The following is a 27131-nucleotide window of genomic DNA, read 5'->3' on the forward strand; positions in this document are numbered from 1 at the left end:
TCAAACTGGTGTTCTGCAAAGCCATGTTGCAGCATTATCTGGAATGAGTCCTACTACTGCCTCTAAATTGCTGAGTTCTATAAGTAACAGGGTATGTCAGAGACAGGCTGCGAGGTGGGCGTCCAAATACCACAAGACCATTTCCTCACTCTGTCAGTCACACTGCCATGACTGCTCATGATTGGTCTTCACCATCAGGCATATTTGCACTGGAACCTGACCATGTGCCGGAACAATATACAGGGGTTGGACAATGAAGCTGAAACACCTGTTCAACTTCACTTTCATGTTCATCAAACCAATCTTTCACCAGTCTTGCTGTGTGTATTGGTGCATTGTCGTCCTGATACACGGCACCGCCTTCAGGGTACAATGTTTGAACCATTGGATGCACCTGGTCCTCCAGAATGGTTCGGTAGTCCTTGGCAGTGACGCGCCCTTCTAGCACAAGTATTGGGCCATAAGAATGCCATGATATGGCAGCCCAAACCATCACTGATCCACCCCCATGCTTCACTCTGGGCATGCAACAGTCTGGGTGCTACGCTTCTTTGGGGCTTCTCCACACCGTAACTCTCCCGGATGTGGGGAAAACAGTAAAGGTGGACTCAGAACAATACATGTTTCACATTGTACACAGCCCAAGATTTGCACTCCTTGCATCATTGAAACCGACGTTTAGCATTGGCACGAGTGACCAAAGGTTTGGCTATAGCAGCCCGGCCGTGTATATTGACCCTGTGGACGGACAGTTTTGGTGGAAACAGAAGAGTTGAGGTGCACATTTAATTCTGCCGTGATTTGGGCAGCTGTGGTTTTATATTTTTGGATACAATCAGGGTTAGCACTCGAACATCCCTTTCAGACAGCTTCCTCTTGCGTCCACAGTTAATCCTGTTGGATGTGGTTTGTCCTTCTTGGTGGTATGCTGACATTACCCTGGATACTGTGGCTCTTGATACATTGCTGCAATCAGTTCTTGGCAAAGTGATATTTATATATATGAATCAGGTACTTTGGAGATTCTCTCTCTCTCTCTAATATATTATATATATTTAAATATATATATATTTAAATATATATATATTTAAATATATATATATATTTAAATATATATATATTTAAATATATATATATATATATTTAAATATATATATATATATATTTAAATATATATATATATATTTAAATATATATATATTTAAATATATATATATATATATATATATATATATATATATATATATATTTATATTTATAAATATATATTTATATTTATATATATATATATATATATATATATATATATATATATATTTATAAATATATATATATATTTATAAATTGTATAAATGAAACTCAACATGCCACACTTTAAATCATATTTACCAGAGTTCAGCAGTGAAAATCAAACAAATCTACACCTCCCAGTGGCATCTCTGGGTCTCCTAGAACAGTGGTCCCCAACCTTTTTTGAGCCATGAAGAAAAAATTTCCACAGACTGGCCTTGAGTCCAGTGTTGTCATTTTCCCCTGATGTGACAGATTGAGTTAACTGAGCTGGTTGAATATGTCGCACAGGTAAGCAAGTTTTGCGATCTATTCCATGTCACTAAAATTTGCAGCGAGCGGTGACTTTTTTTCTGAGAGAAATCTCTGCAGCTGTTCTCGTAATCCAAACACTCTGGCCAGTGATCTCCCTCGGGATAACCATCTTATTTCTGTGTATAAGAGGAGGCGTCTGTGTTCCGCGTCCATCTCGTCACAAAGCTGTTCGAACAGGCACGAGTTATGAGCGTGTGCTTTGATGTAGTTGATAACTTTAACAACATCGTTCAAAAGGCTTTCAAGTTCAGGTGGCATTCTTCGGCTAGCCAGCATTTCCCTGTGAATGATACAATGCGTAGACTCACATTCAGGGGCAAGCTCCAAAATCCGAGTAGTTAAACCAGACAGCCATCCGGTCATGGCAGCAGCTCCGTCTGTACATATGCCAACATAAAAGGCCCATTTCATTTTTTCTGATATATAATCATCCAGTGACTTGAATAGTTCTGCAGCTGTGGTTCTGGTTGGCAACGATAGTGTGCATAACATATCCTCATGCACATTTCCCGATAAAGATATCGCACATAAACAAGTAGTATTGCCTTGTTGTCAATGTCTGTAGACTCATCAACCTGGAGTGCGTACCACAGTGATGTATTAATTAATCCTCTCCATCCAACAATTGTTTCTCAATGTCTTCTGCCATTTCTTCAATGCGCCGAGTGACGGTGCTATCTGAAAGAGGCACCTGTGCTATCTTGTTAACCGCAGGCTCTCCTAGAAGTTCACGACATATGTCTTTAGTGGCGGGAAGGATCAATTCTTCACCAATAGTGAACGGCTTCTTAGCCTTAGCAATACGGTTAGCCACCAAGTATGACGCTCTCAGTGCACTCACATTTGTTGATGTGGTGGCCCTCAATAACTGTTTCTGTCCTTCTTGTTCACCCTTTTTTCATTGAAAATACTCCACAGGCTTGTATTTTAATCCAGAATGCTTAGTCTCCAAGTGGCAAAGCAGTTTTGATGGCTTCATTGCCTCATTAGAAAGCCGGTCACCGCATATAAGGCAGAGTGGGCTTGGTGTGGGGTAATCACCTGAAGCGATAAATCCATATTTTAAATAGGACTCCTGGTACTGTCTGTTAAATGCAGCTTTTTTCTTGGAAGTCGTAGGCTCTTCTTCTGGCTCCTCACTGGGCCTTTTCCCCTTCCCAAAGAAACTTTCCAGGGACGTTTGTTTCTTTTACTCATTTTTGCCATCGGGTTTAATATTAGCGGTAACATCACGTGACCGAGACAAGCGTCTTGACTAGGGATGCGCCGATCTGATATTCAGTATCAGTATCGGTCTGATCCTGGCCTAAATTACTGGATCAGATATCGGAAAGAAATAAGCAATCCGATCCGACCCACATTAGCTGCATTACAGTTTTCGGTCGTCGTCTTCTTCTTGTGGGTCTGCGGTTGAACAAACCAGCTTAGAGTTGCATTACCACCACCTACTGGAATGGAGTGGGGGATCAGGAGTTAGAAAAAACCCTCCTCAGATTCTATAAAGTTCTCCGTCGCTGTGACGGATTCCCTTTGACACTGAGCGATCATCGCTGACATGTTTTTCCATGCCTCCACCGCTCTCTGCGTGTTTGTGTGTTGTGCTCGCTGTGCTGAGAATTTCAGCTGTTATTTCTTTCTCTACTTCAGCTCCTGGACATACTGCTAGTCAGTGCAGCTATTAGCACTAGTGACCGTCCGGTACCGAAGGACCCCTTCCCCGTCAAAATATTTTTGATACTTTAATCCCTGATTAGTGACTAAATATAGACCTGCAGTAGAAACGTATTTAGAAGAATGCTTGTGAATATAAAGCATTACAACATTACGCTCACGCAGCCCCCAGTTTTTCAACATAAACACTGATAACACAACAACAGCAATCAGCTGTTTTTAGTGCAGTCTGTCTGCACAAGCGCAAAGAGGCGGAGCCGGTCATCTCAGATGGAGTGGAAGCTTTTCCCTCTGTAACCTCCATTAAACCTTTACTGGGAAACAGCCAGGGGTGAAAGTAAGCCGGTACAGTCCGGTACTGCACAGGGCTTTCAAATTGTTTTGGAGTAGCAGGGGGCCATGCCAAAGTAGCAGGCACCTTATGACTGAGACCTTTGCTGTCCTCCATGGGCGTCACCCTCGCCCACACTCCGTATCCAGGTCATGACCTCATCTGAACTGACAAGTACATATAAATTGTATTTGGCTGTTCAAATTTTTTTAAAGATGAAGAAAAATAGAAAAAACAAATGTAGTCAATTATGCTCTTATCACGTTTATTACTAAAAAAAATAAAAAAAAATAAAAAGTTATTGACATGTCTTGTCATTTCTTTGTTAACAAAACAATTACATTCACTATTGAGGCAGTGATCTGTCCAAGTTCTGTCCCTCCAGGGACCTACAAGGTAAGAGGTCTTAATAGATTAGAAGGAAATGGAAGCAGATTTTTGTCTTGACTAGGTACAAATAGACTAATGGGAGAGTGTGTCCCATTCATGAATGAATGGGAGAACTACTTTTTTTTGTCTTTGTCTTTTTTGCTCTTTTGAAGATTTACTATTACTCATTACTAAGACAAATATACATAAGATGTTTGTTTTCTTGTATTTCCAATTACTGGGATTATCGATAGGATAAACGACAGAGTAAAAATAAAAATAGCTGCAGCGTGTCCAAACTTTTGACTCGTACTGTTTTTCAGACCCAGCCACATTCTAAAACAAATATTTGTTCATCCCAAAACTCCCAAAAACAACCTAAGCAACTCCACAAATGCATGGCACAACATAGAAGAGCCACCTCAACAGGACAAGCCTCAGCTGTACATCTGTGGCTAAAGGATAAAGAACACTCTTTCAAGGATGCCAATGTTCACATTTTGAAACAGGGAGACACATGGTTTGAAAGAGGAGTAAAAGAAGGGAGCTATGTCAACTGTGAACTAACATAATTGAACAGAAGCGGTGGCTTATGGCACCAGCTGTCAGCTGCCTCAAATTCAGTCCTCAAATCCAGGTGCCTCAACCGCCATTCACATTTTACTTCTGGTGACCTCAATGAGAATGTATGATAGGGTTGGGCAAGGTCTAACAGTGATTTCACTTGAAACCTGATACTCCTGGTGGTAATAACCCACGCCTAACCCCACCCCCCCACCCCACACACACACACACACACACACACACACACTTTGGCTCATCTGATGATGCACATGATTAATAGTAGTCTCCACCTTCAAAGACGACAACCCCCACCCTTTGATTGTAGAACTGAAAAAGCCTCTTGGATAAAAGGTGAAATGTCTTAAAAAATTTAAAGCGCTCCGGTTGCCATTTATTTTTCAAGCTCTTGAGACTACCATGGCCTGAATGACTAAGAATCTACACAGACCCGCACCTGTCATAGTCAGATACATAATACATATGCAAATTGACTGAATCATGGTACCATATATTAATCATCAGTCTGCAGGCCTTCGCCTCCTCAGCTCTCCCGTTCAGGCCTGAAACCAGGAGAACAGCTATACTAAGCAGTGGCGGATTCTGGTCTTTCAAGGAGGGGAAGCTCAATTTTGGCCTACATCATAAAATGTGTCGGTTTATTTATACGTAAATTCTACCCTCCGTTCCTTTTCAAGAAAATGATCTGTGACCCTGTCTACCAACAAGGCGTCTTTTCCAGGGACTTGACTAGTGTCCTCTCAATGGCCAGCAGAGCTAGGCTGCTTAAACGGCCTTGGCCCATGGTGTTGCGGGTGTAAGACTTGAGCCGCGTTAAACAGGAGAAGCTCCTCTCTACACCTGCAGATGTAGCTCCAGTCGTTGCCACTAATGACAATAGTTTGTACACCTGAGGCATTGCACTGTCCAACTCCGGTCCACAACATTCAAACTGTCTGCCATTATGTGCAGCTTGCTACCTAGCTAGCTTGCTAGCTGGGACTGGCGCGAGGCTAGTGTGAAGTGTGTCCGCCTGTGAGTGCTTTGTGACGTGGAGGGGCTCAGCAGCACCCGCTGGACAGAAACTGCCATAGAAGTCAGAAAGAGTGATAGAAGTCAGTCTCCAAACACAAGCAGCTACAAAAAAGCCACCAGAAATAGAAGCTCAATTTGTAGCTAGTTGTTTTTAATAAAGAAAATGCCGCTAAGAGGATTAGGAAAGTCTCCGGTTCAACTCAGAACAGAATGAAAATTTTAAAATGCTCCCGCGGATGTTTACGCCAAAAGATCGCTGATTCGCTCATTTCGCTGTCAATCAAAAAGGGATTTAGCCTCAGACAGATCATCCAATCACGCAGAAGCTGAGTGTCCGGGCCACCCGAGGCCAGCCCACTGCCCCATAGACCCCCAGAGACGCTGAGCGTCCGATGGGCGGGACAAAGTCCAGCATTTATCCAATGACTCGTCTCGTTTCGCTGCACTCTTTGCTTTGCTGTTGAACTCTGTGGACGCTGAGCGTCCACACTGTTTAAAGCACTGTGAAGCTGCGGGAATGAGTGAGAGGAAAGCCGCGTCGTTACCAGTGATAAGAAGCTGATTCTGAACAAAAGTTGAGCGCGTTGTAGCGCATATTTAGTCAATGACATGTACACACAACAGTATATATTTGATCACTTATTTTTGACATTTTAGGGGAAGCTGAGCTTCCCTTACAGTCTTCGAGCAATCGCCTCTGATATTAAGCTATACTTTCTGAGGTATATGAAGACACATTTTTAGCCCCCCAAACACACAAAATGCAATATAACTTATATTGTAACTATAGCACACATTTGCCGAACAGTGACCTGTTATTTTACTAGTAGTAACTTAAGCTAACCTGAGTTAGAATGCATTGCATATAGTGCATACCCACTTTTTGTGCCATTGCCTGAAACCCATCCAATTTGGCTGCCCCATTCTGGATTTCACTCTTTATTTGCTCGGATTAGTACTTTCTGCTCATATCAGTTGTTGGAGTTATGGTATAAATTCTATTCTGTTTATTATGAATTATCATACCTTCTGTTTGTATATTTTCTATAAGTTGTTTTATGTACATATGACTGTTGTTTTTATGTTTGAAATGAAAACACATGGTGACATTTTTTACAAAGGAAGTTGTAGTTACCTGCAGGCTGTTTTCAGCCTGCAGAGAATACACATATAGGATACGTGTCTCATATATGCCATGTTACATGCACATTCTACCGGATACTTACTACCATATATGGTAAGGCAAAAGCCAAGAATGTTGTTTATTACATGCTGTAAACTGCGTTTGGTGTAACCCACGCAATCTTATTGTGAAAGTCCGAATAAAAGCGCTGCGCAGGAAGCCGTCCTTTAGGACAGATAACTTCCGCTCAGCCGCAAGCTGAGTTCAAGGAACGGATCTCTCCTCCTTGCGCAAGTTTAAAAAGAGTTGTGTGTTTGTTCTCTGAGTTATTAAAATGATCTGAACCTATCATCAGTTATGGTCACACAGTCGTCTAATCTGATTCGCTCTTCCCCAGCTCAGAATCTCATTCATGACCTGTTCCCGCCACTATTATTCATTTTGTAATCTACCTACAGTCCCATATATCTTTGAGGAAAGTGAAGATAAAAATATGGAAAAACAGCTCAGACTGAGTTTACTGACTGACATGTGTGTTAGTGACTGAGACAGCAGCTGACCCCATGGGTGGAGCTGACCTCAGGTCAGTTTTTATTTAATAAAAACTGTTTATGACAGTTCAGTTTAAATAATTATACAATGAAAATGTAATCTATTGATGGAATTGCACCCTCACTTTATTCATTTTTTTTAAATTGGGAATTTCATTATTTCTGCCATTACTGGATAAAAATGAGAAATGAGATTTACAGAAAAACTGCTTTAATCCTTTCAGTTTAACCATTTTAATCTGATCTAAGATCAGCTGATCAGCGAAGCTGAACTTTGATCAACTTCACTGATAGATGACAGCTCTCTGACAGCCAGTTACGTTTCATATTGAGCTGAAAACATTCAGAACAGCTTTCCAAGTCTGTAATGATTGTAAAGTTTTACCAGTAAAGGCAAACATGTTATAATGAATGTCTCAGCTTTATAGGTTTTAAATATTACAGTACATTTTAGGAGGATGAGGCATTTTAATTAAAAAAAATACAGATCGTGTCAGGAAATCCATTATGAACGGATCCAGACTGGATTAGCTGGAAAATGACTGGAGCCTGAACTGGATCTGGGCCTTATCCGGTCTGAATCCGTGATCCTGATCGATTTGGATCCTCCTCCTGTGCAGGTGGCCTCCGATACAGTTTGCGGATCCGTTGTAGAGCCTATGATCACAGATTTAGGTGATTTTCAGTGGAAAATATGTGGAAAATTCTCCGAATACTCTGAATTTCAGACACCGTAACTTTCAAAATGACATTTCAGTCACTTTAAATCCATTTACCGTATTTTCCGGACTATAGAGCGCACCATACTATAAGCCGCACCTACAAATTTTTTGGAAAAAACTGGAAACGTACATATATAAGCCGCACCGGGCTATAAGCCGCTGGTATCTCCGCCGCTCTCGGTTTTCCACAATTACTCGGCACTCAGCAGAGGGGGACAGACAACCCCAAATTTGAGTTATAACAAGTCAATTCACCATTGATTCGTTCACGCCGAGCTTACGTGCAGCGGCTCTATTTCCCTCCTGTAGTGCCAGGTCGATAGCCCTCAACTTAAAAGCGGCATCATAGGAAGTTCTTTTTGTGGTTTCCATGATGAGGGAGTTTGAAAAAAATCTCTTTTGTGCCTGCTGCTAGCACTTGTTGGCGCTTTCTTCTTTGATTTCCAACTTTGACGTCCCATGATTCATATCCTGCTAAAGAGCCCCCTGGTGGTTAAAGAAAAATCCACAGAAACGCCGCACCGGGCTATAAGCCGCATGGTTCAAAACGTGGGAAAAAAGTAGCGGCTTATAGTCCGAAAAATACGGTAGTTCAGTTTTCAGGTCTTCAAATTATTTCAGCCTCACTTCAAACATTCATATCATCTCTAAGACCTGGAAATTTTTCCATCCAATGTGTGTTCTGTGTCTAAAGCTTCAAACAGATCAGTGTGATGTAACAGTAATGCTACAGTAAATGTTTCAGAGGAACTGACAGTCTGACGGCTGCAGCTGCGCTCATTATAAATCATCGCTGTCTCCGTCTTTACAGCCTGTTGATGAGTGAATGACGGTAAAAGCTTCATGTCACGTACAAAAATAATGAACTAACTGGGATTTCAGTGCTTGTCTGTAGATGAATTCGCTCCTCTGATCGCTTTGCAGAGACTTTATGAATGAGGAAATGAATCGGAGTGTCAGACAGGTGGTTCAGGTGCAGCAGGAGGGGAGGAGTCAGAGAGATGCTCAGTTTGTTGGTTAAAACCTGCCAGCGAGCAGGTTAGGATTACAGATTCTGTTACCCCAGTAACTGACTCAGTAGGTGTTAGCTCTCTTTCTGAAACTGAAAACCTGCGTTTCCCTCATTTTAGGCTTAACAAACCCAGAGTTGTTAGCAAAACCTGTTTCTTGGAATAGGCCCCTTATCTCTGAGTCCTGCATTTCAGATCCAACCCTGCTTTTCACATATAGCGACCTATGATACCACTTCCCAGAATACAAAAAAAAAAAAAATGGACAACTGTTTTAACATTTTTGCATTTAAAACTCATTAAATACTAGTGATAGCAGTATGGAAACAATATAGGGATTTAAAAAAAAAAAAAAAAAAAAGACTATGTAAAATTGCATGTCCAAACTTTTGACTGGTAGTGTATGTTAAAGAACCAAAAAGAATTCTAAAGTTAACAGTGCAGCAGAGATAGACAGTTCACTTATGCACGCAATGTTTGAGGACTTATTGTCATGTACGTTAACTTCCTGGTGACTGTCCAGAACTATAAGCACTGCTTACCTAGTCATTACACAGCCTTAAACTAAGTCTTATCTGAAACTTAAATGAGTATTACTATGTGAATTTGGCCTTATTTCCAATGTGACGAAAAATAAATAAATACAGTAACATACATAATTTTTACTAGAGTGGAAAACATTCAAAATTAAGTGAAATATGTAGGCCACCTTAAACTTGTATTTATTTTAACAAACTACTTTGCATAGATCAGAGAAACTTTGAAAAAACAAGCTGTATTCCAGTTATGTTTATTATAGTGCTGAATAGTGTTCTCTTATATGGCAGGTTCTTTTTTTTTTTTTTTTTTTTTTTTTTTTTTTTTTAAATTAAAACTAGTGGGAGTGGGAAAATATTCAAAATCAATGTGTGCGCTCCTGTTCATCAAAAGGGAACCGTGTCTGTACAACCACCTCTCACGCAAGCACCCTGTCCCGCTACCGGGATAATATTGTAGCAAAGCTATTTATGTGCATGTAAATCACTCCGTGTGTGTGTGTATTGCGACCTGTGAATCTGACACCACTTTTTCCATCAGGACTTTAATCCCTTAACTGGCCACTCCAAAAAAGTATACCCAAATTAAATCAGTTGCTGTTCCTGAACTCTTTGGAGTACATGCAAAAGCTTGGTCTCTTTGTGAAGAAGACCAGCTATATTTTTCATTTTTGCAGTCAAAAATGCTGTAACTGTATGTAGCTATTAAGTTTTAAACACAGAAAAATTAGACAATTTTTGCCTCGCCTAGATTTTTCCTGTTTGTCTTTATGTAACTACACACTGAGTGTAGAAGGTTTGGACTGGAAAATATAATGAAGCTGTAGAATGAAGTCTTTTTAACGTGTATTTCAAATTTTATCAAGACAGCACAAAAACCTACTGTTTTGTAAAGTTTTTTGTGTGTTGTGTGGTTGTGAGCAGCCTTTGATCTACAAACTTCAAATGGCTGTAACTCCTCAATGCTTCAACATACAGTCATCAATGACATTACTGTACAACAGGTACTACGCATGTGAAGAATGAGTATGCAAAAACCCGCGAAACAGCGAAAAATACCGCAATAAATATTTTACACTAATACTGATTGAAAACCCGCGAAAAGCGAACTGCGAAGTAGCGAGGGATTACTGTATTGCTCAAAAGTTACAGTAAATGTAAACACTACATATTCACAACTTACAACCCCCACAAACAAAACAACTTACACAAAGTCCACCACAAAGCATAAAGCTTTTTGTAGAACTTTAGACACTTACCGATCAAAGAAAAGCTCTGAGCCATTGTCCTCCTCGTCCTGCCGTAATAAACACCTCCGTGAAAGCCTTACCCAGACCTGTAACAGACCTTACCTGTCCATAAAACACTCTTCTTGTAAATTTCCATATGCAAAGCACACACACAATACAAGTTGGGTGCGGGATTTTGCAGCGATAAAATCGGTTGAATAAGCAACGAGGTCCACAGATGTAGGGCAGGAAGGCAAGGTTAAATGTGTTTTTTTTTTTTTTTATTAACAAAGTCTTTGTGGCAGGATTTGCTCCTGACTACAGCCACAGTCTCCTCGTGTCTCTGTCTTTCTTTCTCTCGCTCCTCGCTTTCCTGTGAGTGAACGACCAGCCTCACACTCGGGGTTTGCTGCCTGCGTGCAGAAGTGAGGAGAGAACAGATGAGTTGCCGTAAACACAGTAATCCAAATGGTGAAAAGAGGTTTTTAGAGCAGCTGAGCTAGCTTTTACCACTTGCACTGCAAAGATGTGAATACATCCTGGAAAAAGCTTCAGCCTCTTATAGCCAGGGGGCCAATTAGCAAAATAGTAAACAGCTGAGGTTGCAGGTGACTGTTTAAGGAGACAGAGACTCTTCCCAAGCCCTGCCTCTGAAAGACAAAGCAGAAAGCTCTAAATTTACGCAGGTCCGGTTGTCTATTCCAGGTGCCTATTCCAAGAAGCAGGTTTAGCCAACAGCTCTGGGTTTAACCCTAAAACTCGGGTTTTCTGTTCCAGAAAGAGAACTAGCTCCAACTCTGAGTCAGTTACTGGGGTAACGGACGCTGGCAACAAACTGTGAGCACACACTGACTCCTCCCCTCCAGCTGCACCTGAACCACCTGTCTGACACTCCGATTCATTTCCTCATTCATAAAGTCTCTGCAAAGCGATCAAAGGAGCGAATTCATCTGCAGACGTTTATGTTTCTACAAGCACTGAAATCCCAGTTAGTCGTTAGTTCGTTATTTTTGTACGTGACATGAAGCTTTTACAGTCGTTCACAGGCTGTAAGGATGGAGACAGCGATGATGTCACGGATTTATAATGAGCGCAGCTGCCAGACTGTCAGTCAGTTCCTCTGAAACTGTAGCATCACTGTTACATCACACTGGTCTGTATGAAGCTTTAGACGCAGAACACACTTTGGATGGAAAAATGTCAATGTTTTGAGTTACGATGTCTGTAATTCGGAGTATGTATCTCGACAAATTTTCCATTAAAAATCACCTAAATCAGTGATCACCTGCTCTATAACGGAAACCGTGTCAGAATCCACCTGAATCCTCCACTAAAAGAATGAATAAGGTGATATTTCATCAATAGATTCCATTTTTACTGTAAGATTATTTAAACACTAAATGGTCATAAACTGAACTGTCATAAACTGCAGCAAAAACAGTTTTTATTAAGTAACAAACTGACCGGAGGTCAGCTCTGCCCCTGCTGCTGTCTCAGTCACTGACACGCAGGTCGGTCAGTAAACTCAGTCTGAGCTGTTTCTCCACATTTTTATATTCACGTTCTGTCTCCTGCATTTTGTCCGTCAGGCTGCAGCTGAATAATTAGATTTTATAAATTAAATGTAAAATTAGGGTTCAGCTTCATTCAAGTTGTGTAAATGATGACAGCAGGTATTATAAAAAAAATGGTAATATTTGATAACAAACTTTATTCTATGATGCTGACAGAGTGTGTCAGGCTGATTAAAGTGACTCGTCATGCTCCACACTGACACGTCCGATCCTCCATCCATCGGATTAAAATGGGGGCTCCGCTCTTTATTTACCCGTTGCCATGGTGACTCCTCGTATCAGAGCTTCATTGATGATGGCTTTCTTTCCTTACGCACGCACGCGCTAACTCAGGGCAAACATACTGAAGTGTTGATTGAACTAACTCTGATCAGCTGTTCTGGAACAGGAAACTCAGAGTAACATTCGCAACACCACCATAGATCCAGAAGGCAGATTTATAATACTTAATTTATCTATTCAGAATATCGAATTATGTATTGCTAGTATATATGGACCAAATGTTGATGACCCCTCCTTTTTTCACACTTTCTTCACCTCACTATCCGATCACTCTGACACCACACTTATGACAGGAGGAGACTTCAACCTGGTGTTTAATGCAGATATTGACAGGCTCAGTACAGCAGTGAGTCAAAGGAGTCTGCAGACTTTCTTAAACAGTACTTGAAGGATTTTGGTCTTTGCGATTCTTGGCGTTCACATCACCCCACTCTGAGGGATTATACTTTTTTTTTCTCACAAGTTCACCACTCACGTTCCCACTTAGACTACTTTTTAGTTAGCAGCTCCATGATGATGGATATCACAGACACTCAGTTTCATCCTATCACTATCAGTGATCATGCACCGGTGTCTGTCTCTCTGACACAGAAAAGAGTCACACCACCAATTAGGAACGGGAGATTTAATACATCATTACTTACAGAACAAGATTTCATCAATTATTTCAAAAAGGAGTGGACAACATATTTAGAAAATAATGATCTACCTGGAATATTACCATGTGTTCTTTGGTAAGCAGGGAAGGCAGTAATGCGGGGCAGAATAATATCTTACTGCTCGCATAAGAAAAATAAAGAAAAAACTGCTTTGCTGCCTCACCACAACAACATATAATTAACAACTTGAGAAAACTAAAATAGGGATTAAATGAAATAACTGAGAAGAAGACACAATTTATGTTGCAGAGGCTGCATTTAGAAAATTTTGACTTTTATTTATATATATATATATATATATATACTGCTCAAAAAAATAAAGGGAACACTTAAACAACACAATATAACTCCAAGTAAATCAAACTTCTGTGAAATCAAACTGTCCACTTAGGAAGCAACACTGATTGACAATCAATTTCACATGCTTTTGTGCAAATAGAATAGATAACAGGTGGAAATTATTGGCAATTAGCAAGACACAGTCAATAAAGGCATGGTTCTGCAGGTGGGGACCACAGACCACTTCTTAGTACCTATGCTTTCTGGCTAATGTTTTGGTCACTTTTGAATGTTGGTGGTGCTTTCACACTCGTGGTACCATGAGACGGACTCTACAACCCACACAAGTGGCTCAGGTAGTGCAGCTCATCCAGGATGGCACATCAATGCGAGCTGTGGCAAGAAGGTTTGCTGTGTCTGTCAGCATAGTGTCCAGAGGCTGGAGGCGCTACCAGGAGGACCCGACGTCCACAGATGGGTGTTGTGCTCACAGCCCAACACCGTGCAGGATGCTTGGCATTTGCCAGAGAACATCAGGATTGGCAAATTCGCCAATGGCGCCCCCTGTGCTCTTCACAGATGAAAGCAGGTTCACACTGAGCACATGTGACAGACGTGACAAAGTCTGGAGACACCGTGGAGAACGATCTGCTGCCTGCAACATCCTTCAGCATGACTGGTTTGGCAGTGGGTCAGTAATGGTGTGGGGTGGCATTTCTTTGGAGCGCTGCACAGCTCTCCACGTGCTCGCCAGAGGTAGCATGACTGCCATTAGGTACTGAGATGGGATCCTCAGACCCCTTGTGAGACCATATGTTGGTGCGTTTGGCCCTGGGTTCAATCCTAGACCTGGTGGCTGGAGTGTGTCAGCAGTTCCTGCAAGATGAAGGCATTGAAGCTATGGACTGGCCCACCTGTTCCCCAGACCTGAAATCGATTTGAGCACATCTGGGATATCATGTCTCGCTCCATCCACCAACGTCATGTTGCACCACAGACTGTCCAGGAGTTAGCAGAGGCTTTAGTCCAGGTCTGGGAGGAGATCCCTCAGGAGACCATCTGCCACGTCATCAGGAGCATGCCCAGGTGTTGTAGGGGAGGTCATACAGGCACGTGGAGGCCACACACAATACTGAGCCTCATTTGGACTTGTTTTAAGGACATTACATCAAAGTTGGATCAGCCTGTAGTGTGTTTTTCCACTTTGATTTTGTGTGGGACTCCAAAGCCAGGCCTCCATTGGTTAATAAATTTGACTTCCGTTGATTATTTTTGTGTGATTTTGTTGTCAGCACATTCAACTTTGTACAGAACAAAGTATTCAATGAGAATATTTCATTCATTCAGATCTAGGATGTTATTTGAGTGTTCCCTTTATTTTTTTTGAGCAGTGTACATTGTCTGTGTCCTGTTCAGTTCCTTGTCTCTTTGTTATGTGTTTCCCTTATGCTTTGTGTTTCTCTGTCTTGATTTCCTTTTGTTTCCGAGGTTTAGTATACTAGACTTAAGTCCTGCCTTGGTTTAGGTTTTTGTATTTTGCCCTTTGTAAAAGCCTCCAGCATTAAAGCTGTTTTGAGTTCAGCTCAGTTTTCATGTGCCCTGCCACACCCTGACATTCAGACTTTTTAATTATCAGATGTGTTCTGGTACCTTATGGACATTGAATCTCCTAAAAACAAATGTACTTTTTCAAGGTGGGTCAAGAACAGCTAGGTTTTTCTTGATAGTCCCTCTGATCATATTCCAGCACTGACTGTATCATAGATCTCATTGAAATTGTTCTAACTTTAAATTATTTTGTTTGGATCTGAGTTTTATCTACAGATTTTGGGTAGAAGTATGGGAGCAAAAACGGCTCGTAGTTATGCTTACTCATTTGTGTGATTTTTTTTTTTTTTTTTTTTTTTTTTTTTTTTTTGAATATTTTTTAATTAGTCTCATAATCCATAATCTATCTTATATCACCAGCTGGAAAAGGTGATATTTTGTTTCCCATTTGGTTCAAGTTCTGAGACCAAATTGGAGTTTTACAGTTTCATTAATATGAACAGTTACCATCTGAGATTCACCATTGATTATGATGAACTAAAAATGATTTTTTTGAGATATCCCTGTGTATAGGAATGGCAATAGGTTTGGTTCTTATTTGTATAGCAAAAGCAGGGATAGAAACACTATCCTCCATGGACAGTTACTCACCTGTTACCACTTCAGAAGAGTTTGCCTATCTCTCAGTTTAGTTGTATTTGTTGCATACTGATTATCAAGCACAAGCAGATGATTTGGAAAAGCACTTTCTACACAGACAATATAAATATGATTGATTTGCACAAGCACATGACCATTTTGTAGGAGTGTCTCAAATCGAGTGTCTTCATAAGATGAGATCCAGATTTGGAGATTCTAGAATCAACTGTATGATTCAGTATTCACTTTCTTCTAAAGACCTTGCATCCATCATTACAAATTTTGGCATGTTTTTAACTCTGATCCAGCACTCAAGTGTCTCAATACACCACCCCATATTGTATTTGAGAGACCAGCCATTTTGAGAAACACTGATCATACATGTACAGGTAAAGTTTTTAACATCAGAGGTGTGATTACATGCAACACCAATAATGCTATTTATTTATCCAACATAAACTCTGATTTTTAAAAAAAAATAATTTCATCAACTATAAATCAATGACTTTTCAATATGGACAGATGGAATGTACCACTGTAAGAGGGGTGTGATGGAACAGTCCAAATGATAAAAGCTTTAATTTCCCAGTAAACTATAGATCCGAGGTATTTTTGTATAAGGAAGTATTAGGCAGAAAATCCCTCATACTATACCCAGACTCCCAGCACAGAGACAGAGCCAATTTCATAGTTTCAGAGATGCATGTTTGACCAGATGTGGTGGTGAAATGTTTCAAGCTGTAGTATTGTATATGTAGAATGTGATTTGCTACTGTCTTGCTGAAATGCTAAAATATGCAAAGAAACAGAAAACTATAGAGGCCCAAACTTTTTTCTTGGTTATGTGGATGTAAACATGCTTTTTAAATACACAAAGCAAGGAGGACTGGAATCTTCTGCTCTCTTGCTTATATTCAACATATGTAACAAAGGCCTCACTGGTTTTTTTTTCTGGTTTTTTTTTATATTTAATTTGTTTTTTGCTGATTTTTGGTTTTGTTCTTTTTGGTGGTCTGGCAGCAGACATTGTCTCTGGGGGATGGGGTTTTGGGGGAATGGCAGGAGAAGAGAAGCTACAAAGAGGGATGTAAGACTGCAACTCTACTTCCTAGTTTTAACCATTTATGGGGTTTAATAAACTTGATCAGATTTCTAGAAATGAGAGCTGCTCCATTCAAAGTGGAATGGATTCCGTCTCTCCTAACAAGGCCAGGTTTTCCCTAGAAACTTTCCGAATTATCCATAAAGTCCACATCCTTTTTTGAACACCACTCAGACAGAATACACGACTAAACGTGTCGCTCCTGATCCAATTGGGGAGGGGCCCAGAGAAAACTACCCAGTCCAACATTGTTTTTTAGAAGTTTTACACCAATTCAGTATTACCTTTAGTGACCTCCGATTGGCGTAACCAGGTGTCATTACTGCCAACATGAATTTTCTCACCAAATTTACATTTAACCTTAGCCTGCAGTTTAAAATTTCCTTGAATGTCGCCTGCTCTGGACCCTGGAAGACATTCGACTATGGTTGACGGTGTTGCTAGCTTCATGTTTCTCAAAACTCTCAAGAGCAGATTAACGTGGAAGTGCATGGCCTTAAATAAAAAGCTTTTGCAGGATATCAAAAAGTGCATCTTTTTTGCATCTTGCAGGGTTGCATCTTGCAAGAATATCAAACCACTTTTGGGGGGAACTGAGAGCAGAGGAGGTAATTTTTATGGAACCCAGCAGTTACTGTTGGGCATAACCACGCTAAAACTGTACCTTCTCTGCATCACTCGATTGCCACAAACACACGCAGCACTGTCCCACCCCCCTTCTTTTCTCAGCCACTCACCTCATAAACAACCACAGTGATGGAGGACACATACCCATTAGGGCGATTCATGTTCACATATATTCATAAAATAAAAACTCAAGCTGTCAACGCCCTTTCAATACCCTGACAGACACTGCTATATCAAGATTAAAACAGAAGTGCATGGCCTTAAATGAAAATTTGTTGCAGGATCTCACAAAAGTAACTCAGGATCTCACAAAAGGTTTGTGGGCTATTACAAAAGTGCATTGTTTCCGTAAACTTTTAAAAATATTAATGAATGAAGAAACCAAAGATCCAGTTCTGTCTCTTGTCTCGTCATTTTGTGCCAGAACACAAAGCAAATCTCAACAGGTGTAACACACACAATTGGTTAAACCTGCTGTTAGTTGGACATGATGGATGATTATTTATTTGTTTTTTGTTTTTTTATTGCTGTGCTTTGAGTCCCACCTTGTGTTGTCTTCCTGAGTGGCAAGTAGGTGATTTTAACATCCAAGTAGTGCATTTTATTTCTCCCTATGATTAGTTTTGTTTTTACTTAATTCAATTCAGTTTTATTTATATACCAGGCCTCTCCCTCTCTCTGTGTGGAGTTTACATGTTCTCCCTGTGCTTGCGTGGGTTTCCTCTGGGTACTCTGGTTTCCTCCCACAGTCCAAAGACATGCACTTACTGGGGTTAGGTTAATTGGCTACTCTAAATTGCCCATAGGTGTGACTGAGCACGTGAATGTGAGTGTGAAAGGTTGTTTGTCTCTCTGTGTTGGCCCTGCAACAGGCTAGCGACCTGTTCAGGGTGTACCCTGCCTCTCGCCCTATGACAGCTGGGATAGGCTCCAGCCACCCCGTGACCCTGAACAGGATGAGCGAAAGCGAATGGATGGATAGCACCAAATCACAACAGGATGGATAGCACCAAATCACAACAGTCGCCTCAAGGCACAATAATTACACAGAAAACCCAACAGTCAAACTGACCCCCTATGAGCAAGCATTTAGTGACAGTGGGAAGGAAAAACTCCCTTTTAACAAGAAGAAACCTCCAGCAGAACCAGGCTCAGGGAGGAGCAGTCATCTACCGCGACCGGTTGGGCCTGAGGGGAGAGAGACAGGACAAGAGATATGCAGGGGAAGAGAGCCAGAGATTAATAATAACTAATGATTAAATGCATAGTGGAGTATAAACAGATTTAATGAAATGAAAAGAGACACTCAGTGCATCATGGTCTTTGAGATAAGATGGGGCCTGATTATTCAAGACCTTGTATGTGAGGAGAAGTATTTTAAATTCTATTCTGGATTTAACAGGGAGCCAGTGTAGAGAAGCCAAATTGAGAGAAATACTGTATGCTAGTTCTTTCTAGGGCCTGTCAGTACTCTAGCTGCAGGATTTTGAATCATCTGAAGGCTTTTCAGGGAGCTTTTAGGACAGCCTGATAATAGTAAACTACAATACTGCAGCTGAGAAGGAATAAATGCATGAATTAGCTTTTCAGCATCAATCTGAGACAGGTTGTTTCTAATTTTAGAAATATTGCGCATATGCAAAAAAGCAGTCTTACATAGTTGTTTAAACTTAATCAAGTGCAAACTGTGGTGCTTATTTTAAGATAACACAACTTTCCAGACTCATTAAGGAACAAAATTTGCTTGAGATGCAGAACTGTTTGTGTGGCTTGAAGAAAGAATTGTGTAGGCAAACCCAACCAGTGTGCTTATGAGTCTTCCAAATAGACAAACAACCTATATAATGAATTCATGTACAATATTCAACAAAATGACGCTTCCAATGTTGAGAATTATTTAATCTATTCCATTAATTTGTCATATGCCTGTATAAATACCTGTTTGTTCAAATGTGATGTTTCAAAGACTCTAGCTCCCTCAAGTGGTCCATGGTTAAACTACTGTCCTCATGCTTTGCCATTTTTTTAAGCATCTTTCTTAAATACATATGTACACGCCAATGTCTAAACTACTTTAAGTTGAATTCACCTTCATTTGGCATGAACACTACAGACAGTAGAGCAAGGATAATATAAACACTACTGCCCTTTGCTTGTTTTTATGTCTTTGACAGTGGGACTGCCAAGGTGGCTGGTATACTGATGTGCCAGATGGTGGTAGCACATGAATAATAAATCACTACATTTCAGCAAGATAGGTCCAAGCTGACCTGAGGTCAGACAAATGACATAGGTTTGGTCCATGCTGAGTATTAGGTTATGCTGTTCAGGGGTGAACTGGGCTGCGCTTATGAAAATTCCATTCAATTCCATTCCATTCATATAGCGCCAAATCACAACAGTTGCCTCAAGGTGCTTTGTATTGTGGGTAAAGACCCTACAATAATACAGAGAAAACCCAACAGTCAAAACAGCCCCCTATAAGCAAGCACTTGGCGACAGTGGGAAGGAAAAACTCCCTTTTAACAGAAAGAAACCTCCGACAGAACCAGGTTCAGGGAGGGGCAGTCATCTACTGCGACCGGTTGGGCTGAGGGGAGAGAGACAGGACAAAAGACATGCTGTGGAAGAGAGACAGAGATTAATAATAATTAATGATTAAACGTTTTTCATTCAGGAGCTCCATTGTGGTTTGTGGACTTACTTTTTGCTTTGCTCATTTTTGTTCCAGCACCCTTTTTGATCCCTTTGGATTATGCATGTCTTCATTGCTTTTGGCTAATAACCACAGAGTACCTAAGTACTAAGTACCTAGCAGAAACAGCTTTGTTAGACTTTATGGACACTAGATTTGTAAATAAACAAATATATGAACTTATTAAACTAAAATACAAAAGAACTAAAGAAAATTGTACAAGAGATGTTTTAGCAGTGATAACAGGTGGCATTTCCAGGGCAGAGACCTGAGTGATGGCTCTACAGCAGACATAACTGAAGCTAATCAGCTCCACAGAGTTAACCACAATCCATAAAAACAGCATACTGAGCACACAGCAGCTACAAGGATGGTGTGTGATGGCGTTATAAGCAGTGATGTCAGTACTGTGTTACTGACATCTTAACGCGTTATGTAGTAATGCATTACTCTAATCTGACTCCATTTTTTTCAGCAGTGAATAATCTAGCGAACTACTATTTGCAATCCAGTAAGTGACACAAATGTGAACAATGGAGGGACGAGAGAGACGCTCTTTTTCTAGCTGGAAATACAGGCACTATTTTGAGTTTGTGTCAGCTAAAGATGACAACATCAAGGTTAGCTGTGCACTCTGTGCTGGTGACAAAGTGCTATCTAGCTTCAAAAACACTACATCACATTTGAAGAAACATTTGGAGTCGCAGCACGGCACAGTCAAAATTACAGAGCAAGTCCCACCAGGTGGTGTGACGCAGAAAGCTTCGACTGATACAGGAGGCCTCCCACCTGTCATGGTCCTGGGTCTGTGACCCCTTGTTTCTTATTTTATGGTCTTTTGTAGTTATGTTACCTTTATTGTTACTGTTTTGTTTTGTTATATCATTTATTTCTAGTTAGTTTCATTGCTTTACACCTTAGTTCTCCCTGTGTTTCTTTTGTTTATTTTTCAGTGTCTGTCTCCTGGGGCCTATTCCAGGAAGCAGGTTTTGCTAATAACTCTGGGTTTGTTAACCCTAAAATGAGGGAAACTCGGGTTTTCAGTTCCAGAAAGAGCGCTAACTCCACTCCTGTCTTAGCTGACAGGAGTGGCACCCAGTGTGCCCTTATTGCTGTTGTATGTCTACATTCTTCATGTTTTTATGTAGTGTGATTTTAGAGATGCTTTTCTGCATTTCAAGATTGTGACATGCATTTATTTGAGTCACTGTTGCCTTCTTATCAGCTCAAAACAATCTGGCAATTCTTCTCTGACATCTGGCATTAGACAAGGCATTTTCACTCAGAGAACTGCTGCTCACTGGATAGAAAATTCAAGTAGATCAGCAGTCTCTGAAATACTCAGACCATTCTTGTTGGTGCTCTAACAAGCATGCTACATTCAAAGTCTCTTAAATCACCTTTCTTCCCAATTCTGATGCTTAGTTTGAACCAGGGCTGGACTGGGACAAAAAATCTGCATTTTTGGCTTAGACCGGCCCACAACTATGTCTTAAAAGCATTGTAAGCACAGTAAGACACTGCCTTACTCGTACTTAATGTGGGCATACCTTTTGCTAATAACACTTTTATACTTTTTTACACTTACTTTAGTAATGCTTAAATTGCAGAGCTTTTACTTATCATTTTAACAGTTTTTAAATCTGTTATTTCACTTGATTGTTTAACCACAGCATAGAAGCTACAAATTCAAGCTACTATGCAGCCTTTCAGCACACCGTTAACCTACTGTAAATATCTAAAATGCTATGATGTAGCCTAAAATGGACACTTGCTGCTGATCCAACACTTCTAAGCCTTGACCATTTGCTATTTTATCAGCCGTGGCTGCCAGATTTTGGGAAGTATGCAAAAACCAATAAATATTGATACTAATCAATCGCCATCACTCATCATTCTCATGTAATAGAGCTAACGTTACCGCCATCATCTCAAAGTCCCTGTATTAACCTAACTACCTGCTTACGTACTACACTTTCCCGCTCACTCTGTCCCTCAGTTTCTCTTTCAAAAGTCTGCATCCCTGTCTGCTGCTGCTGTCTTCACCTACAGCCTGCTGTTGCTGGAGCATTGCTGTTACAGAGGACATGGAGGCTACAGCAGCGAACATGTCTGTGATCTTTACACATTTTGTAGCATCTAGTTTCTCCATGTCGCCTCTATTTTAACACACACGCTCAACACTGAAACTAGCGGGAGTTACAGGGGGCCATGCAGAGAAAGGGTGGGGGCCGCTTTCATCCTATATCCTGACCGGTTCAGTCCACTTTCTGTATTAAAGATGGGCCAATGGGCCGCCCCCTCTAAATTGTGGGCCGGTCTCTTAGAAAAAAAAAAAGGGAAGAAAAAAAAAAATCCCAACAGCATCAGCCAGATTACCAGTTCAGCCCTAGTTTGAACTACAGTATGATCTACATAACTAAATGCATTGAGTTGCTACCATGTGATTGGCTGACTAGACAGTTGCATTAATGAGAAGATGAACAGGTGTTCCTAAATGAATTGATTATTATGTATAAGGTTATCCTAGGAAAGGGCTTGTTAGTCTGAATATGTCTAGATGTCAGGCTAGTTTATGACACATAAACTAAGTCCGTCAATAGAAACCAAGTTTGTGTCAGTTGTGACTGTAATAAGGAAAACATTTCTCAGTTCTCAGTAACAGAAAAAAAGACTAAAAAGGAAAATCCAGTTTGAACAGTGTGCTTTTAAATATCACATCACAGCCTGGCTCTCAAATACATTCAAATAAATTATGTATAACAGAATCTTCAGTGCAATTTTAATCCCCCAATGTGTCAAATCTTCAAGATAATCGTAGAAATCACTGTCAGTATTTTGACAGAGTAAATCAGATTACAGCACAAACATCAAAAATAAAATAAAGTGTTCCAGAGAACATGTGTGACCTTCTCAAAGACTTGTCAGAAAATATATTCATGTAAATGAAAGTAAGTGACTGTGCTTAGCTTAGCAGTTAATATTTACAAAAAGATTTTTTTTAGTAAACAGTTGTTGTTCAACAGGTACTGCATAGAACTGTCTATATTTTATACGTGGAGTTTTTTTCATTCAATATTGATAAAGATATGACAGAGGAAATACAGATATGAGACAGTTGAGAGACAAATGAACGATGGAAAGACTGATGACAGTGATTAAATAACTCCAATATAAGAGATGGTAGGGTTATGGTTCTTGTGTTCTGCAGGTGTACTCTTCAATATGTATCTATCCTCAAAGTTCTGCATGTTGCACAGCTACTGAAGGCGTGATGGACAGAGAGATGGACAGACAGGTGGACAGACCGAGAAGTGATCCCTAAGTGTTTCCCTGCCTTTTGGTACACAAAAAGACCTTCCAGAGTCAATAGAGGACAAAAATTACTTGAGATGCAGGATTCTTTGCCATGATTTACTATAAGGATGTTTTCTCTTCGGTTACTCCCTGTTAAATTTAGAATAGAATTTAAAATTCTTCTCCTCACATACAAGGCCCCATCTTATCTTAAAGATCTCATAGTACCACATCACCCTAATAGAGCACTTCAGTATCAGACTGCTGGCTTACTTTTGGGTCCTAGTATACTTAAGAGTAGAATGGGAGGCAGAGCCTTCAGCTTTCAGGCCCCTCTTCTGTGGAACCAGCTCCCAATTTGGATTCAGGAGACAGACACCCTCTCTATTTTTAAGATTAGTCTTAAAACTTTCCTTTATGATAAAGCTTATAGTTCGGGCTGGATCAGGTGACCCTGAACCACCCCTTAGTGATGCTGCAACAGGCCTAGGCTGCTGGGGGGGTTTCTTTTCATTTACTTCATTTTACTCTGTTTATACTTCACTCTGTATTTAATCATTAGTTATTATCAATCTCTGGCTCTCTTTCCCAGTGTGTCTTTTGTCCTGTCTCCCGCCCCTCAGCCCCAACCAGTCCCGGCTGATGACTGCCCCTCCCTGAGCCTGCCTCTGCCTGAGGTTTTTTTTTCAATAATTTGCTATATGCCTGTACATTCAAACCAGTGGCGGATGCTGGTCTTTCAAGGAGGGGAAGCTCAATTTATTTATACGTAAATTCTACCCTCCGTTCCTTTTCAAGAAAATGATCTGTGACCCTGTCTACCAACAAGGCGTCTTTTCCAGGGACTTGACTAGTGTCCTCTCAATGGCCAGCAGAGCTAGGCTGCTTAAACGGCCTTGGCCCATGGTGTTGCGGGTGTAAGACTTGAGCCGCGTCAAACAGGAGAAGCTCCTCTCTACACCTGCAGATGTAGCTCCAGTCGTTGCCACTAATGACAATAGTTTGTACACCTGAGGCATTGCACTGTCCAACTCCGGTCCACAACATTCAAACTGTCTGCCATTATGTGCAGCTTGCTACCTAGCTAGCTTGCTAGCTGGGACTGGCGCGAGGCTAGTGTGAAGTGTGTCCGCCTGTGAGTGCTTTGTGACGTGGAGGGGCTCAGCAGCACCCGCTGGACAGAAACTGCGATAGAAGTAAGAAAGAGTGACAGAAGTCAGTCTCCAAACACAAGCAGCTACAAAAAAGCCACCAGAAATAGAAGCTCAATTTGTAGCTAGTCGTTTTTAACAAAGAAAATGACGCTAAGAGGGTTAGGAAAGTCTCCGGTTCAACTCAGAACAGAATGAAAATTTTAAAATGCTCCCACGGATGTTTACACCAAAAGATCGCTGATTCGCTCATTTCGCTGTCAATCAAAAAGGTATTCAGCCTCAGACAGATCATCCAATCATCATGCAGAAGCTGAGCGTCCGGGCCACCCGAGGCCAGCCCACTGCCCCATAGACCCCCAGAGACGCTGAGCGTCCGATGGGCGGGACAAAGTCCAGCATTTATCCAATGACTCGTCTCGTTTCGCTGCACTCTTTGCTTTGCTGTTGAACTCTGTGGACGCTCAGCGTCCACACTGTTTAAAGCACTGTGAAGCTGCGGGAATGAGTGAGAGGAAAGCCGTGTCGTTACCAGTGATAAGAAGCTGATTCTGAACAAAAGTTGAGCGCGTTGTAGCGCATATTTAGTCAATGACATGTACACACAACAGAATATATTTGATCACTTATTTTTGACATTTTAGGGGAAGCTGAGCTTCCCTTGCAGTCTTAGAGCAATCGCCTCTGATTCAAACATAGGCCACAGTTTTTCTTTAGAAGTATTATATCAAGGGCAATAGAGTCTTTGAGTTACATAAGTAAAGTGTACTTAACTGTGGCTTTTATTTACTTCCTTTTTGGTATTTATTCTTTGTTCTTAAAACTGAGAAGGAGTGTACTTTGTATATGGATTACCTTTTATTTCAGCTTTAGCTTCCAGGTGGACATGGAAACCAAAGCTTATATAGACTAAAAGTGTTTGCTTGTCTGCCTTCACGCGCATATCAACGTGCATATGAACTTGAGTGAGATCCCATTCGTAATCCATAGGGTTTAATATGATGCCGGCCCACCCGTTGCCACTGTAACAGCTTTACTTCTATTGGGAAGGCTTTCCACAAGGTTTCAGAGTGTGTCTATGGGAATTTTTGACAATTCTTCCTGAAACGCATTTGTGAGGTCAGACAGATGTTGGATGTGTTCTACTGGGCTGAGTTCTTCCACACCATGTCTTTACGAACCTTGCTTCGTGCACTGGTGTGCAGTCAGGAAGGGGCCATTCCCAAACTGTTCCCACAAAGCTTGTCATGTCCCGGGGTTTTGTGTGTGTGTGTACGGTCCAGAAGAACGGTCCTGGGTGTCCCAGTCTGACATTCTGGACAAGGATATGGTGCGGGAGTACCGTCGGCCTCATCCGGACAAGTTTGGGTCGCCAGGAGGCTCCCGTTGAGCGGGGGGTACTGTCATGTCCCGGGGTTTTGGTGTGTGTGTTTCTCTTTTTTCTCTCCTCCATGGCGTGGGCGTGCTGGGGACTGGTTCAGGGCCGTCTGGGAGGCGGTCTCTTGAGACTCCTCCTTCCTGGGCAGGCATTTTGGCATCACTACTCCACACCTGTGACGAATTGTCTCATCATGCAGCTCTTCTTAAGCTGCCGGCAGACCTTCACTCTTCGCTGGATCATTGACTGAGTCACAGTTAGTGTTGGCCGCTCTCTGAGTTATTTCCTTGTAATTGTTTTCCCTGACTTACCTGCTCTCCGCTCCTTGCCTCAGATCGTCCGTGAAAGTTCCTGCCTGCCTGCTCCGTCACCGTCTCGTTTCCAGTCACCGCTCACCACGGCGCCAGCTACACTCTGTTGGAGTTCCGCCAGCCACCCACTCTCACCAACCCTGCCACTGCTCGCCCCCTCAGGATTCCTCCCTGCATCCCCACGCCATCAGTCACCGCTCAGCCTGAGCTCACCGATTCATCTCCTGAGATCCCCATTCACAAAAAACTGTTGATTAGGTTAGAAAATCAAGTCATAATTGATGCTATTCTTTTTCTGTTTGATTAAGGGAAATGAAAATTTTTGTGTCACCTGCTGAGAGGCAGAGAGACACTTAGGGATCAGTTTTCTGCCTTTCTGCCATGCGTAACCATGCGTCATATTGACTTCAAACTTGGAGGATAGATTCAAAATCACACAATAGATACATCTACTAAAAATCTCAGTCAAGTTCAAATCTCAGCCACCTTGTCCTGAAGGTCAAGGTCAGAGGTCAAGTTTTCTGAAAATCTTGTGAATGCAATAACTAGAGAATGATGCCACCTAGGATGTCCAAATTCACATATAGCGGTTGGTTTTAGACCTAAAATGGTCTGTTCAATGTGATTTAAAAAATAATAATATTGAACTGAAATAGTTAAGCCCTTTTAAAGTTCAATTCAATTTTATGTATATAAAGCGGTGGTTAGCACTGCTTCCTCACAGTTAGAATACATCTGTAAGCCCTGGGTTCGATTTTCCACCTTGGCCTGGGCCTCTTTCTCTCTTTCTGTGTGGAGTTGGCATGTTCTCCTTGTGTCTGCGTGGGTTTCCTCCCACAGTCCAAA

This window comes from Archocentrus centrarchus, chromosome 3 (genome assembly GCF_007364275.1).
Source record: "Archocentrus centrarchus isolate MPI-CPG fArcCen1 chromosome 3, fArcCen1, whole genome shotgun sequence".
Lineage (NCBI taxonomy): Eukaryota > Metazoa > Chordata > Actinopteri > Cichliformes > Cichlidae > Archocentrus > Archocentrus centrarchus.